We start from the raw sequence: 15,576 nt of genomic DNA, 5'->3' as shown, positions 1-15,576 counted from the left end.
GTGATGCCCAAGCTCTTTATCCAAAGCTTCTGAACACTCCTTAAAGGTATGAGAAATACAGGATCAATAATTTCATTTAGTTGAAAGAACAGAAGATCCACCACTGTCTTGGCTGAGATTACAGAGTAAGTTTCCCAGCCCCAGAAAATCAACAGAATTCTATATTAAATGAAATAATTAAGTTTCTTTGGGCTTCAGAGACAAAGCAAGTAAGAGCATGACTGTATAATTTAAAGAGAAGAGTACTCACTTTAGGAGAGAAAAAAAAAAAGTGAATTCTACTTCCTGCCCCAATGCCTACTTAAGATAAAAATATACGGACAGTCATTAGGGCAGGGCCTGGAAACCAAGAGTTTTAGGAAGGGTGGCAGCTGTTCCAGGAAGTATGTGTTCATGAGTTTGGTAAAGCAGAGCATGAGTAAGCAAGCTAAAGTAGGCAAGACGTCTTTAACAGAGGAGATTATTATTAGTTTTTTTAGGAAGCTGTTTCATGAACAGTATGATAAAGTTGGAATGTCATGGCTATTCTGATTTGGACAACAAAAATCAGTATATAGCCAGATGGTAAATTGACTCAAGCCCTAGTCCAGCAAAGATTTTCTAATGTAATTTACCCAACTGGCATACAATTACATCATAACATTATATGCATAAACTTTTTTTTTCTCCTTCCCACTAGCAAAACCAGAAGTTTCCAAGTGAGCTCTGGGTTCAAACACTGGATTGTTGCAAAGCAAACAGAACTCCCTGATGCATGTTATATGAACCAGCAACAAGATTATGGATTGGGTGGACCTAAGTGAATGGTGGGTTATGAACAGAAGCCCATCTATAACAGTATTTCATAGAATCATCAAGGTTGGAAAAGATGACAGATGTCAGATTAAGGAGATTCGACTTGGTGAGACCAGACTTTATGCTGTAGAAATGTTACGTCTTTTTAAAAAATATAAAGAAGTATATAGCATCATGACAAAGGAAATAGGTAAGCTGGGGCCATTTATTAAAGACAGCTTCACCAATGTTTAGCAAGCATGCAGATGCACTCACTATAAATTACGTTCAATCTGATCGACCATATCATCTGTCATTTACTTAAATGATTGCCTCTAAGACCTGCATTAAAAACTATCAACCTTCTTCAGGCATAGTGAGAAAAATGTACTTCAAAAGTATATGGAAAATTCTTCTTCACTGAGCAGATCCTGTTCCTGCACACAGTTCCCACACTCCAGATTCTCTTGCACAAGCCCATTACTATTCTGTGTAAAATGTCTGTTTCCACAGTAAGGGTTGAAAGAAGAAGCAGTTTTAAGAGTAGCAGAAGGAGTTGCATATGGGAATTCAGTGATATTTTACATAACAGGTCATATCAGTATGTATCAGCTACCGGTATACTAAGCTTGGTATGACTTATGTGGTAGACTAAAGCAGACATACTGCTGAATCACTCATATTAAATCTGTTAAAATTTAAGATGATACGGTTATTTTCTGTTTACAAGAACTAAATATACCAAGTATCTGAACAAGAATAGCTCAAGTGCCAGTAATTTTGCAAAGTTTATTGTGTCTGGTGTTGCTCTTCAGGTGCTGAAGCTGTCTCCCCTAGCCTGAGAAATTCCAGATCGTTAGTAAAGAGAATATGCATAAATCACAGGTGCGAGAGTACGATGTAGAGAGAGTCAAACCACTTCACCCATTTGAATGTGGTCAGAGGATACAGCATCAAGGGGAGCGGCTACTCAGAGAAGTGAGACGGCAGATGGCCACCAAAACAACCAGAGTAATTCTCAGGGGAGATTGTATTTTCTGCTGAGCTGTAAACATCAGTCGTGTGGGTATTTCCACACGCCCACTCTTTGATCCTGACCCCCACACACTTAGCTGTAGGCTGAACTTTCTGATGGGAACGCTCATGTGTTCAGCTCTGCAAATACCTATGTTTTTGGGGACTGGTCTTTGTAGCTGAACTGGACTCACCAAGTCAGTCTGTTGATATTGTCAGAGCTTGTAGCTGACATTCTTTTACCTTCAATATAAGAGAAACATTATCCCCTGCCCCAGTGCCTCTAATCTGATAACCAGGTGGCTTTTAGACATGTTATACCTATAAGCAAATGTAACAATGAAAAAGCACTACTGCACTGACTACTCAAATTGAATAGAAAGTCCAGAGAGAAGAGCACTGATTAGCAAAAATCTGAAGACCTGAGAATTTGTATCAGCTTTTTTATTCAAACTCTTGGGTATTAGACATTGTCATTCCTGGATTAAAATAGGGAGCCAACATGAAAACATGTCTATCAAACTTAGCGATGAAAAGTGATTATAACACAAATATGTTAACAGAAAACATTCTGTGGAAGATGTTTAGAGTACCTATACAAATGTTGTGTAGCCAAGCCCAGACAGTTGAGCAAAAAAGAAAACCACACAAGTACCCCTTCAGTATTTTTATAAGTAGTTTCCTCTCTTTATTCAGAACATCCTGGGAGTGGCTCCTCTGTATAATGGCATTTTCAACTACAGAAAGGAGCTGGCAAAACTGTGGTTACTCTTCAGATAGATGTTTTCTTGTAGAACAGAAATATGCCCATTCAGAGAACTGTAAGACTGCCCTAATTATTTCCTTGGAGTACAGGAAAAGAATTTAACAGGAATCTTACAAGGTTTTCAGTGATATGAACTTCTGCAGAGGGACAGCAATATTTAGGCTCTTACTGAATCTCCTCTACCGTGTACATAAGAAATTCCAGGATGAATGATTTCTGTTAGGTATTGGAACTTCTGGATATACATGTATATCTATGTTAATGAGAGGTGCAAAGGCCAAGCATGTCCCAGAGCAAAACATCCAGAAATTCATTTAATGTATTTCATTATGCCTATGCAGAACCGCCTTGACTTACACAAACATAATCGGAGGGTCAGTGTGTGCCCCAATGGCGTCCTAAAACTGGTACTCCAAGAATGGAGGTTGCAGTTGGAATCATCAGAAAAGCCATAAAGGGAGGAAAGCTTGAAGACTGTGATATTCTCATTTCTCAAAGTACCCTGTCTATGTTTAACAGTAACCATCCCTAACAAAGTGGGCTGATGATAAGGATTTAAACAACCCCGGCCTTGAGAATCTTGTAATGTCACTCATGTTTTCTTTATTTTGTGTACAGAGGATTTAAAAGTCTAGTCAGTAGCCTTGAATTTTATTCAAAATAAGACATAGTAATGACAGCTGGAGGCTGCAAATACAACTGCATTGTTTATCTTAAAGTTTGCAGATCCAAGCTTTTCTACTTTATTGTGACTGACCTTAAAACCCAACAGTATAGGGGCACAAAACTGAGCTTTCCTCACCACATTTCTATGAGACAAGTCAGCGACAGCTTTGACAGCATGTTTCAATACATATACTACCTGAAGGCGAGTTCAGCACTACAGTTACGTAATTTTTACTATCCAATCATCTCTAGTTCCCCTTTATACTACTGTCATCTCCCAGGGATGCCTGAGAACAAAATCAGTTGCATGAGGTACATATACAACAGGTTAGTAGATTTGGGGTTTAACTTAGGTTCAAAGCATGGTCCTTCAACAGACCTTTTAATCTGACTAGGTAGCTTGCTCAACAGAGAATGTCCATCACAGACATAAAATACATCATCTGGAAACGAGCACACTGTGAACTAGTGATACCTCAAATTATGGACTCCTACAAACCCGAAGAAGGAAAGAGCCATTCTGGGGTCCAAAGAAAAAAGGGAGAGTGAAACAGTTATCCTCCCTGCCCCATGTGGGATGGATACTTGGACAGGCCCACAAGGTCCCATCAGAATTGAGGTTCCCAGGGGACTACAGGCTCCTGAGTGCAAAGCCAGGAGGTGTCTTGCGGCCCTGTAGGGCTGCCACATTCATGGCTTTGCAGGCCATTTGTGTGGAGAGGCTGCAAGGTAACCACAGCCAGACAGTGCTTGAGCTCGTGGTTCAAAGGCAGTCTACCCTCAGAGACTAGAACAGGCAGGAAACCAAGCAGACTTCTGGTTTTGTGAACAATTGAAACTGATTGACATTTTCCTATAAAATTTCCAGTTAACTGGCAGAGCCATAAACTATGGTTTAAAAGATAAATAAAAGTCTTCGGGGAGAAATAAATGAAGTTTCTCTTTTGTGTGAGAAGTCTGAATCAGGATTATTCTGCCCATCTTTAAAGAAGGGACCACGATTCACTAAACTAAACCTGCCAGTGTTTATTCTTGATCCCATTCTGAAATTTAGGTCTTTTAACTTGAGATGTACCTTCCTCAACAGGATCCCACTGATGTCCACCTCTGCTGCTCTCAACCTTTCCTAAAGCACCTGGCATCCCTCAGTCTCATCACATACCAAGCTCTCCTACCCATTCATTTGTTCCAATTCCTTCTAAATCTTCCTCCAAAACGTAAAACACGATAATTTATCTCTACATAAATATTTGATCAAAAGCTTCTTTATGTATATCTTATGTTCTAATTCTTATGTTTTTAAGCAAAACTTCAGACTGGAACAGTCAAGAATTATTGGATGGGGAAATCAATCATTCATGAAGCATAAACATCAAAAATGCAAGTGTCTAAAAATACATTGAATTAAAAACCTGGAGATATTTAGGATACTCACTCCCTGGTTTTAGGGAGGATTTTTTAATCTATACAAGCTTATTATGCATTATTGTCCAGAATTAATCAATTATATCTTAATCAGTGCATCTTCATTCTTTTCCTATACGTCTCTGCTTCTACCTTCTTCTTTGCAAAAAAATCTCTCCTTTTAACCCTAAAACCTGACCAGTCACAAGCAACTTTCTTCAGACTGATCACACTATTTTGGTGGGATACCTTTGTCAGTTCCTTACATGAGCATTTTTTAGCTAAATACTGAAAGTGCTATATTCTCTACTTGCATCATTACCTATTAACTCGCTCTACCGAGGAAGGAAAATACATTTGCCATAAACAATCTCTTTACACCATCATCTGAGTGAACAAACATTATTTTGCCTCCCCGGCTAGCATGAGGACAAAACACAGCACCTGTCTTGTTCCTGCACAGTAAAAACAATGCTATTGTTAATCATAGGTCAGAAAAATATAGACGTTCAGAGCATGAATGACTGTTTATCAATGAGGTGACAAAAATACGCCTCACTCTTAAGTGTTTTTACAAAAGGTCTCGGATGAAAATAGGAAAGCAATGGTAGTTTAGAAAAAAAAAATAAAAACAGGGAAAATCACTTACTGTACTTGGTTCTGCAGAGGTATTCAACACAAACATCACCCTTCCTTGTCCAGCTGCCAAGTGCTAAAGCACGAAATGAGCAGCTGTTTCCTTCAAGCTGAGGCTGTGTGTCTTAACTAGTCACATGCCCCTCCTGATAAATCTCACTGCTGTGCCAGGAGGTCAGAATCTGAAGATCATTATTCCCCTTATTAGAAAATCCTTTTCATAAGAGCAGCCTTTGCTAAAGCATTTGACTGGAACGTGGTGCTATGTGTTCCATAACTTTTTTTTTTTTTTTTTTCCTAAATGACTAACACCAAACAGTAGATAAGACTTAATCAAAAATAGGGGCAGTACAAATGGAAAGTTAAACACATCCCTGTTAATTGCTTTGGTTTTGTGTCTGACTTCACAATTTGCTGTATTTAAATTCAGTCTTAATGTTGGAAACAAGACAATTTAAAGCACAGTGGCATTCATAGTGTCTTTAAGACCTGGCCTCTTCACAGATCATGCAAAATATGTGAACAATCCCACTTTTGGGGATTAGGCGTGCTTAAATGGCAATATTGTTACCACTTGTGTTTGCATAGTAGAGTGATGAGCGCTTGCAGTTAATTTCTATTTCAGTATCTAGCATTTTTGCAGCATAGAGATGGCTCCCCATTCTGACAGACATTGCTTAGTCACACAGGGATAGCTCTTTGGAGGTGGGGACTACCAGCCTAAACAGAGACAATAAAATGGAAAACAAAAGCATCCTTATCCCCATGTTCCCAGATGTAGGACAAATGAAGGAGAAACACTGAAGTAAAGAAATTAACAGATTCTGAAGGAATTTTCCATGGAGATGTGTAGCCATACATTACTGAAATTTATCTAAGACTCTGTAGCCTAATTCCCCACATCTTGACCACATATTTAAAGATATTTAGGTATTTAAGGACAAGAGCATACTGTCAATGGGATTTTGAGGGTAAGGCAAAAACTCAGTTTTCTGAAATGCTTAATTTCTATCCCACATAAGGGAAATACTATACTGAAACTGGTGGTAGTTTAAATTAAAAAAAAATGACAGTACACAGGCAATTGCTGTACCCTAATATAGGATGTGGTTACCATCATTAGATGGATGGTACTTTATTGTTTTGCAAGCAAACCAGATCTTGCAAGATCACACAGTCTCATTGGATTATAAAGTGCATTATAGGGCATTTTTCTGAAATACAACCTCCACTAATAGTATGGCATCTGAGATTTGAACAAATTCAAGGAATTGCTCAGAGCCAGAAAGCTGCCCCTTTTTTAAATTATTAAATTACAATAGCATATCTAACTGGCACATTTGTCAGAAATTGATGAATGCCTGCAAATCACAGAAGATGAGGGCTGCGGGAAAAAAAAAAAAGGGCAATTCAGGTTGCTTCCTTTGACCTTACCCAGCTCTACATATTATATAAACTTGCACATGGTTATGAAACCATGCAACCCTCACTGCTGCCAGCACAGCCTGAAGCAAGGAAGAAGCCCTCATGCTAATTATCCATGCCTTTGTGGGTCTCTAATTTTCTTGGTATCACAGAGAAACCACTAGGTTTCCTTGAAAAGTTTTCATGAAAATAACCTCCCAGACCTCACTGATTCTTATCACCCAGCCAAATGAGGGGGAGCCCAGCCTGTCAGAGGACCTTTTTTTTTTTTTTTTTTTTTTTTTTTTTTCAGTTTCAATGCTGAAGGATTCCTAAGTCCCTTGGCCACAGCCCCAGCTAGTGGCCTCCTCACACCTCTCCGCCACCAGCACCCCTGAAACCCCAGCCTTTTCCCGGTGATACGACAGGGTTTGGTGCCTTGTTTGTCTTCATTCACCTCTGCAGCTGCACCCTGAACACAACAGATTTATGAGAAGGAAGCATTAGCTCAAAGTCTCTTCAGTTTATGGCCAGGGAGACTCCTCAGTTATTCACCCAGGGTGAAGCCCTGAGTGGCACCCTCCCTGCCCTCACCACTGGGGCACAGCCCACTGGATGTTAGTCCCAGTAGGGTCCTCACAGAAGACACGGAAACACTTCTATCAGACTTCACCCTTTTGGCCAGCCATTTCAAAGGGTGGAAGCACACCAGACCCGAAAGGCGATGGACCTGCCCATGGTGGGGGGTTGAAATTTAATGATCTTTAAGGTCCCTCTGAATGCAAACCATTCTGTGTTTCTACAGCTGGAGCCCCTGGGTGTCCCCAGGACCTATTGCAACCGTGGTGAGTGAGAGGTGCCAAGGGGTGGCCCCACAGCAGCACCCAGTGGCCTGAGGACCCCAGTGCAGCCTGGCCCACCTCAGTGGCCACTTCCCCACCGCCACCTGCGTTAACCATGATAATGCCCCTGGAGTGCCTTAGGTAGCTGCTGGGACATAGGTGGCTCATGTGGGTGCCAGGGTGAAGCTGGTGGTGGTCTTCTGAATGTCCAGTGTCCAAAGGTTGTGCACCATTAGGGCAATTCCCACAACAGGGATGTGGGTTTGTGCACAAACCACTTGAATGCAAGATGATGCCAGGCCTCAGTTTTGCCTTTGTAAACACAGTAAGTAAATGCGTCACAAGGATGAGTGCTTCTGGCATGGCAGGTTAGTGTCTAGGTAAAGGGTAAATGTTTGCTGCAGATGTTTGCAGCACTGCTTTATCCCAGTGCACAATGGGCTTGGCAACATGTCAATGAGTTGTTCCTCTCAGTAGTCCTGGGAGGCTGTGCTGATGTGGTCTCCTCAGACCTCCACGAAAACTTTCAGCTTCTAACATGAAAACTTTTAGTTTCAGCATGAAAACTTTTAGCCTCTAACAAAAGCGTCCCCATATATGGGGCTTTGCCACCCTGAGACCTTCAGAGCTCCTGAGGATGTTTTAAAAGAGTGGCAGAGGAGATTGCAAAACCTAGGAGTTTAAAAATAAGAAACAAGTCCACAAGGACTGAATTCACTTAAGTTTAAGACACTGACAGGAGAATAATTTCAAAGGGGGAATTAGAACTGCCCTTGCAGAACTGAGCTGGAGGCTCCTGCACACTTTGTCCCAGGGATGGCTGCTCACAGATCCAAGTGTAAAATATCAGGCCTGCCTGAAACAAAGGTGAAAGCACTTACTGTGCTTTAGGGCATGGCCCACTGAGCAAATAAGTTATCTTTGATAAATGGCATTTAATTTCTCCTAAACAATGCTTTAATTTGAGATCGTGGATAACAGAACTTTACGTGCAGCTTTAAAAAGAAAGGATCATAAATTTCATTATAAAATTAGTAAGAAAATGACTGCTAATATTTAAGAAAACATGATTGAAATGTGTTCCACAATAGTCTACCAATCCATACATACCATTTTACGTAGTAAATATAAATACTTTTTCCATTTATTTGATTATGCAATATGCATAGCAGTCTTTTACATTTATCAAGACCCTTTGATATTTGTCATTGATTAAATGCTGGTAGTACATGGACCATTAAAAACAGAACAGTCAGAGTCATCACTGGACTGAATAGCTACCTATTTTTATTTGGTAGTTATATTTCACTTAGGGACATCATTTGATAATAGTGTGTGAATGGCGATTTTCCACAGACAACTTGGGATACCCTCCCTAAAAAGAACAGGCGTCTTTGTACTTTCTGAAGTGACTAGACAAATAAATTATTTTATGTGGTTCAGTAAAACTTACTGTAAACTCAGTGTGGTTTATGCGGAAAAAAGTTTGTCAGTTCCTCATGCTGAATGGTCAGATTTAAAACATCATGAAACAGAATAGAAAAATAGCTTGGGTATAATTGCTGAAAATAAAACTCTCAAAAATGTTGTGAGGGTTTCTTTTTTTTCTTTTGTGAAGAAATGCCAACATACAAAGAGACAAGGTAGCTAGTGCAGACACAGTGAGTCAATAAATATAATGTTGTGTCATATCTATCAGATGGCATCTTCTGCATGACAAAAACTTTGCTATTTGTTACACAACAGTGTATTTGTATTAGCTTCTCCACCTGTTGAGAAAACAGCTCAAGACTTGATTGGAAAGTATATTTTTCTTTGTGGAAATGCAAAACTAAGAAATGAACACAGATTTCTCAGTCATGGCATGAGAAAACTTGAACTGTAATAACAACAAAAAAGAGTACAGTTAGCACAGAATTGTGATAGTATGAAAATACAATTAGTGTGGACAGCTTTTAGAAAAGTCACAAAGAACTAAAGAATGGAACAGTTGTCCATTTTAATTGAATTTGAGATCAGGAAGTCATTTGCTTTTATTGGTGCTGGCTAAATGGATCCAGAGCCTCTCCCTACTGTAGGAGGGGCTATTTTATGGATGTTTTTCAACTATTGTTTCTCTTATCTTTTTAGACGTATTTGGCTATGTCTTGTTTATGTTTCATTTCATTAATTGTAGGTGCATTCATTTAAAAATTGAGTACTGATAAATGGCATATCTCAGCATCAGTGCTTTGACACTGTGCTAAAATGTGGAACATAGAAATATTTTCTGAATATGGCAATTTTGGAGGGGTGGTTTTTTTGGGTTGCCTGAAAATTTCTTTTTCTGTTAGCATGTTTTTCCAGAGTTTCTATAACAGGAGGTGAGATTCTGAGTGGACATAAATGAACCCTTGGAGAAATTGAATCAGGTTATGCTAACTGCAAGTCTGCATTATTACATTTTTTTTTCTTAAGTGGTTGGCATATTATTTGTCTATGGTCTTCTAGAATATGTAGAATCCTTAGCTAATAAGCAGTGCCTGGTTTGAGAGCCTGCCTCACATATTGTATAGCCTTCACTATCAGCAGAAGTGAATGAAAGCAGACCATGGAAGCCTTCACTAGACAGGATGTTTTATAAATACCTAAGTGCGATTAAAAAATCTGCTATAAATAGTCCAGCAGTTCTCACAATAAGCTGCCAGCTAAAGGGCATCTGAAGGACATAATGGAAAAGAAATTTTGCTGAAAATATTCTATATTTCTCAGCATTATACTACATTCCATCAGTTTTAAACATCTATAGGCAATGTTATATTCTCAGTGCTCTAGGGGGCACAGCAGTACTGCAGATGCCATGTGTACATCCTAAGGGTACACTCACTAGCCATGTTGTGGCTGAGAAATCAAGAGCTGAGAAGATAAGATTAGGTCATCCTTAACTCCAGCCCCTGAAACAAGTCCCTTCTTTATAACAGCAATTACATGTCTTAGGTGGAGCCTATAGCAATGCCTGGAGTTAAGGTTGCTGGTTGCTTTCCACTGGAAAGAAATGCTTTTGTTTGCTTTTATGAGAATATGGTAATTTAAGCAGAAATTCTATATGTTGTATACAAGCCTGAACACTCATATGTATACTAATCATGCTCTTATGTATACATCAAACTCCTGATGTCCAGCTTGAACTTGTGGTTCAGTATTTGGAAATATTGTATACTCATAGCTGCAAGTTAATAGTAATTGTGTCTGAGCTCATATAATATTTTCTCTGATGGAGTATAGGGAGATACAAGATTTTAGGGATTACAAATTTGGCATGAAAAAAGAGGTTTAAAGGTTTGACGGTTTATCTTTGTCTCTGGCTTCCCAAATCCAAAATATCAGTGAAACATTTTATGATACTATGTTGTAAAAATGAAGTATGTTAGGATATAAAGGATGCTAAGAATGTCAAGCTGTCTAAACAGATACGTTGGTAGACATTAATTTTTGTTCTCTCTAGCTACAGTGATCTACAGCTTTATAATTTAAAATCTATTGTGAATTAACTAGTGGGGCAATGCCAGACCTGCTAGCTTGACTGAACATTAAATTCACCACAAACTGAGTTATTGTGCATGTAGCTGAATCATATTGACAGAGTAGACTACTCGCAGAGTTATGCATCACACTTGGCTGCTTGCATGCTTTCATTTCACCTCTGCTATCCTGACCAAGTGATATCACTTCTTTGCAATACTGGCAGTGGACTGGTGTGTTTGCCATTTGCCCCTGCTATCGAGAGCTGGGACAGGTTTCTTCTCCCCACATGGTACCACTGTGGTTCCCAGGAAGGTCTGTGCTAATTAACAGTGAGGTTGCCAATCCTGAAAGTCAATGGAAATAGGAAGAAGATAAAAACAAGAATACTTCTCACAGCCAGCATGTCTTTTTTTGTGCTAACCCAAGACATAGAGGATGCCTACATGGTTACTGAATTTGCAAGCTATTTGGAGTAGTCATTAGCCAGTGCATCTTGTGGTGTTTTACATTCGATTTTGCTATGAACAAGCATCAGTAATACTATGTTGTATAGCAGAGTTCTGCTTTGTTCTAGGTGTTCTAGTAATACAATAATTTGGGATGTATAAGAACTTCAGGGGTTTTTATGCTCTTAGTTGCATAAAGTGCAGGCTGTCCCATTTTCCCTAGCTCCATTTTCAAAGTAGCCCTGGAGGCTGTGCATTCCAGCTTCTCTGTTCTGCTGCAGTGCTGGAGATCCTCTGTGGTCAAAGGGTCTGAATCCTGGCAACAGAATATTAATTGTGGGCAAGGTGGTAGTTATATGCACGGCAGTCTATCTTGTTTCCCCTTGCATTACTTTTGGTTGTGACTGGATGTTGTGTCCTCCCACAACTTTGCTATGCTGTTGTGTGTTCATGGAATATAAATCCACTCTCAATGATCCTTGTAAAGGAAATCCCAGGTCAAGTTTCTCTCTTTTTCTTGTCTTTGGTTCAAATAAGTCTTTTTATATTGTGTATGTGTATTTAGGTTTCTGATAATAAGAGATTTGATAATTTCATTTTTGAAGAATTTCTCCGTTTGGTTACTGCTGCTACATTTCATCTGCTTTTGAACAGTGACCCCTTTATCTTGTAGCACTATTTGCACATGGCTGTGTGGCAAATGGGAGAACATAAGACAAAAAGATAGCTGCAGTTTGGCATGAAGATTGACTGGTGAAACAGCTTTTTCATTCATCCTGTTGCTTATGCAACAATACTTCTTAAGTCCGCTAAGAGAGTAGGAAAGCAAGCAAAGTGAAGTTAATAGCTTTTCCTGATGGGGCACAGAATATATCCCTTCAGGGAGAAACTGTCTTCCATACACACATTGACCTTCACCCTTGTGCAGTAAACTGGTACAAAGCCGGTGCACCCTTTAACTCTCATTTGAGCTAAGGGATTTGCATTTACTTGAACAATTCTCACCGTAGTGAGTCTCCATTTGCATGGTTTGCTCCTTCAACTTTTATCTTGAGCATACTATATCCATATGTTCTGTTGTAAGGAGGCAAGTTTTTGGGTTTGGTACAAGAGGAATGGTAAAATTAGTGTGCCGTGTTTGAAGTTAGACTGGATGATCTAATGACTCTGCCTAGCTTTAAATTTTATCATCCTGTTGAAATAGTTTTGCTTGAAATCAATGGGTCTACTCATATGCTTAAATTTAAGCACCTGTATAAACATTTGCACGAGTCAGGATGTTATTCAGCACATAGTCATAAACTGTTTTTCCAGGGATTATCAGTGAAATTATTTTTGAGCAGTGACATTTCTGCTGTGCAGCTGCTTCTCTTTGTAGAGCTATCTTGATTCTGTCCAGTATTTAATTCTGATTTCTTAATATGTCTTAATGCATGTAATGAGTTTCTTTTTATGTTCCCTCTCCCCTGTTTCTGCTTGTTGAGTGAGACTGTACATGTGTCTTCAAAAAATCTTGCTTCCACTGCCCCCAGACAGACACACCAGTACTTCTACATCTGCTGTTTTTTCCCTGTAATGTTAGTGGACTTCCCTATGACTTGGAGCACAGAGCTCCCTTGTAAGAGCATCTGGTGTGGTGGAATAGGGGTTTAGGAAGAAATTAAGATACTTACACTGGAACAACTGCATGAGGCGTAACAAATCCTGCTAAACCCAAACGATGTATGTCATGGTTTATCTGCTACTCAAAGTGCATTATTTTTTAAGTCCTATGATTTTTCTTTAAGTCAATCTGAGCTTTCCTGGAAAGCTGAGAAATACAGGGTGTCCACAGAGTAATCACACTTGACTGCTATAAAAGTGGTTTCACAGCTTAATCTTGTAGTTTTTATTTTAATTAAAGCCCCTTAAAATTCAGATTATAGATGTTTTTATTTTCTGCTTTGTCTTTTTGTGGGAAAATCTCTAATGGAAATTGAAATCAAGGAACATTACCTGAATGAGAGCATGCCACGCTAGTAGCTCAAATTGTAGTTGAAAGAGCTTTCTCTTGTAAATATCTGCAGACGCTCTTTTTATTCCCATTACAGATGTTTCATTCTTCTCAAGACCAGGCTTATGATCTCTTGAAAATAAGAATTACTGTAAATAATTGAGTACTTTGAAGTCAGACAAAGAAAAGCCTGATCCTTTCTATGAGCATTATCTAACATCTGTTTCACTGGAATTGCTGCTTGGCTCCTCCCTGGATCCAATTTTCAGCTGACTGCTGCTGTTTACAATTGCCCTATAGCAGCTTTTCACCTACATGGATGACATCCTGCCTTGCTATCTTCACAATAACAGACTCTAAACATAATAGCATCCTACAGGGATACAGTAGAATAACAACACACCACACTTCCTTTAACTCACCAGCAGCTTTTTACAATGAGTCACTAATCCTAAGCAACGTCTCAATAACAAATGAATAATCTGAATAGCATGAGTATAGGGGTAATGTGTTAGCACAGGTTATTCTCATAACTAGTTCAAAGAAGATGAAAATCACTTCATGAAATCCCGAATCTAGTGTTCTGCAGCATCTACCCTCCTCCTTTCTCACAACATTTCCTTTGTTAGAAGAGCAAAGGACTCATTTGAAATTGAAGAAAACAAACAATCTTAAAATAACTTTTCCTCTTGCCCTATTAAAAGACTGTCCAGGTGATGCTAATTCAATTGTGATTCATTGATATGCTCTGTAGTCTTAAAATTGATTTTTTTTTTTTTTTTTTTAATATATGAAGTCATAATAGTGTGTCTCTGTGTATAGTATCTGAAGATAAGCAGATTAAAAATTCCACTCCCATTTTGCTGTCAGTTTAAATTAGAACTCAGAGTTGTAACTACATGGTACTGCAAAATAAAACCATAATGAATAATAGATATGTATATGTATATATAGCATATTTTTATGCATTCACACATGTAATTACCTGCCATAATAAAATCTAAGACTATAGAAACTTTCAGGTGCCCTAATTTTGGCAAAGTTCCTATCTTCAATATACCTTATGGGTATGAGAATAAATTTTCACATTTTAATTATAAATCGTATTCATTTCTTATGTTTATATAATCTAAATTAACATATCTTGTGTAAATATACATTACATATACTTCTCCCTCCCTCTCCCTGTCTCTAAATTTATATATTAGACCTAATGCATAATTGACTTCATGACTTTTCTTTGGGGCATACCATTTCCACCAAGATTCTCTAGTACTTAATTGCAGATTATAAAATGAGGAAGACACAGGTGATTAAAATATCAAAATTATCTTGTGAGTATATGGCAAAGGCCTCTTTGGCTTAGGGAAAGGTCTGAGGAATCTGTAATTGAATTCAGAGTTCTTTATCTAAAAGTTAGACGTCCTGCCAAACCTTTATCTAAAAATCAGATCCAGTTCCTTTGCCTGGACTCTGTTTTCATTTACTAGTCTGGCCACATCCAAAGACGGACAACACAGTGAGCAGAAATGCCAACAGGAGACACTTACCTGAATTTGACAGGTGTCTAGCCTTCAGCACGCTCCTTTTTCAAGCAGCTCTTCTTTTGCCACAGATGCTGAGGTTGTTTGTCCCATGCACCACGCTGACACTCAGCCTTGGCAGGGTCCTGGCGAGGAGCAGGGCTGTGCTCTGTTCACTCCCAGCAGCTTCACTGAGGCTGGGGCTCTTTTGAGCTCAATTAGTTCTAGATTGTTTGGCTAAATGGCAGCCACACTTCCTTCTATTCTTTCCCAACTTAGTTTTCCTGCCTCCAGTGGTGCTTTTTCCTTTCTTTGGACTATAAATAGGCCTGCCACAACACAGTCTATAGCAGTAAGGAAGGCAGGAAATGCACTTAAACAAAGGAAAGATCTTAGTTTTTTTTTTTTTTTTTTTTTTTTCCCCACCCGCCCCCCAGTATAAGAAGAAGAATTTGATAAAGATTGCTCTGCAGGCACAGTTCCCTTAGTTGATGAAAACACTTGTTCCAAAAACATGCTTGGATGTCCTCGTCTTTTGCACTCTAAAAAAACGTGGACACACTGTAACATGAGGCCTTTTGACCCTATTTTCTTGATTAATTAT

At 38.9% G+C, this 15,576-nt stretch overlaps 1 protein-coding gene across 5 annotated transcripts in view; it reads right to left on the bottom strand.

The window, feature by feature from the left end:
• RASGRP3 (RAS guanyl releasing protein 3) overlaps nt 1–15,037 on the bottom strand; it is a 54,854-nt gene extending 39,817 nt beyond the window's left edge. The window contains exon 1 of one of the 5 annotated variants that reach the window (XM_084283995.1): nt 15,000–15,037. The gene's annotated coding sequence lies outside the window, so the exon portion shown is untranslated. Of the gene's footprint in view, nt 1–5,273; nt 5,349–14,999 lie in introns of those variants that run through there. The other 4 variants (XM_084283994.1, XM_084283996.1, XM_084283993.1 and 1 more) reach the window with 4 other exon arrangements.
• Between the last annotated feature and the right edge of the window lie 539 nt (nt 15,038–15,576).

The sequence above is a fragment of the Netta rufina genome (genome assembly GCF_964035555.1).
Source record: "Netta rufina genome assembly, chromosome: 3".
Lineage (NCBI taxonomy): Eukaryota > Metazoa > Chordata > Aves > Anseriformes > Anatidae > Netta > Netta rufina.
Note: the sequence above shows the minus strand (reverse complement) of the source record. Positions and strands in the feature narration are given on the sequence as shown.